Genomic DNA, 1,726 nt, shown 5'->3' on the forward strand with positions numbered 1-1,726 from the left:
GTTATAGAGCGCCTCCATAAGTGAAAAGCCTTTGGTTGGAATCAGTAAATAGATTTACATGGTTACTAGTAAAATTTTACTAGCATTAATTTTTAAAAGCATTTTCTTTCTGATGAAATAGCAAATTTAAAATTATACTCCCCCAAAAAGCCAACAGTGCTTCACTAAGTGCATCTAAGTTGCTACTCCTTATTGGTTCTTAGCTTTCAGAATTTAACATGCCATCCGTCATGAAGATACGATCCCGAAGCAAGACAAGTTCTTGCCATGAGTAAAAGGATAAACTCTGAGACTTAGTAAGTATGTACCTGTTGTCATGGAGAAGAGAATTTTTAGCCTTTATTTCCTTGTGTCCAGGAGTGCAAGGAAACTGAAAAGACAATAGTGATCTAAGAAGGCAGAGTGCTATACGAGCACTCTAGCTTTATATTACTCCAAAGTGTAGCACATCAAACCATTCTGAACACGTCAATAGTTTGACAAATGTGCTTATATACATCAAGCCTCTCAACTAGCAGACTGATGGGATCTACAGCAAAGTATTGGATAAGTAGGAGACAATAACCCATTACTAACAGCTTGTGTGTCAGGATGTTTGGAAGGAGAGGAATTTGTTTGCAAAGCAAGAAGAATGGATGAAAATTTATCATAAGTTGTGAACATACAGAGGAAATCAGATTATTTGCAAGTGCTGAACTTAAAACATAAATGTAATATATGTGCATTTCATCCCTAGTCAGCTAGGAAAGCAATCAAGGACGCAAAGTCATTAAGCCATGACTTGAAGATGACCATTAGCTATCAGTTCACATCTTTTTATCACTAATACTCCAAATAAAATATGTTGTAGAAATATTTCATTAGCAACTGAGGTTACAGACGGTATCCTATTTGTTCAGTCGGACTTATTGTAAGTCCTCCAGTAGTTGGCCTTTCTTTTATATATACAGTTGTTTACATATGCATATGTGTGTGTGTGTGTGTGCATATATATGCATAAAAATAATTTTGACAAGCTTATATAGGAATGAATTTACCTTAGCATGAATTTACCTTAGCAGAAGAGCAGCTGTTCTTCTGGTGAAAGAGCACTTAGTACTTACTTTAGAGGCTATCACGGTGAGATCCTAATTTGGCTGTGGGGATACTGAGAAGCCTTATAAACTTACTATTATAGTACTTTTAATATTTAAATTTGCTAGTTTAACTGCTTTGACCCCTTTCCTTCATCGTACTATCAAGGAGGAGGAAATACTGCCCTTGTCTAAGGCAAGGAATTATTTTTAGTTTTACAAATGAAGAACTTACGAAGATACCCAGAATCACTGACAGGTAAACAGTTAATTTCATGACCTCTGAAGTGAATACTTTTTATAAAAGCAACATTAATACAACAGCGGGAATTATTTTTAAAAGATTTCTCCCTGCTCACTGAGGATGCTTTATGGAAGTAATAAAAGCCCAGCAAAACATTAATTAGTTATATTTATTTTACATTAACACAATATTTCCTGCCCAACAGTGAAAGAATCATCCATAATTCACTTATTGAAGAACTAGAAAAATATGGTTAATCCGTTGCTTCTTTTAGAAGACAATCAGCTCCAATAATTATTTAGTATTGGTTATTGCTGCCTACAAAGTAGTGAATTTTTTAATATATCAACCCCACATATGGAAGAACCCAATGTAGTCGGCACCAAAATGCATAGAGAGGTTTCTCCTA

Source organism: Tinamus guttatus, unplaced genomic scaffold, assembly GCF_059628265.1.
Source record: "Tinamus guttatus ecotype Peru unplaced genomic scaffold, ASM5962826v1 Tinamus_guttatus_pri_ptg000232l, whole genome shotgun sequence".
Taxonomy (NCBI): domain Eukaryota; kingdom Metazoa; phylum Chordata; class Aves; order Tinamiformes; family Tinamidae; genus Tinamus; species Tinamus guttatus.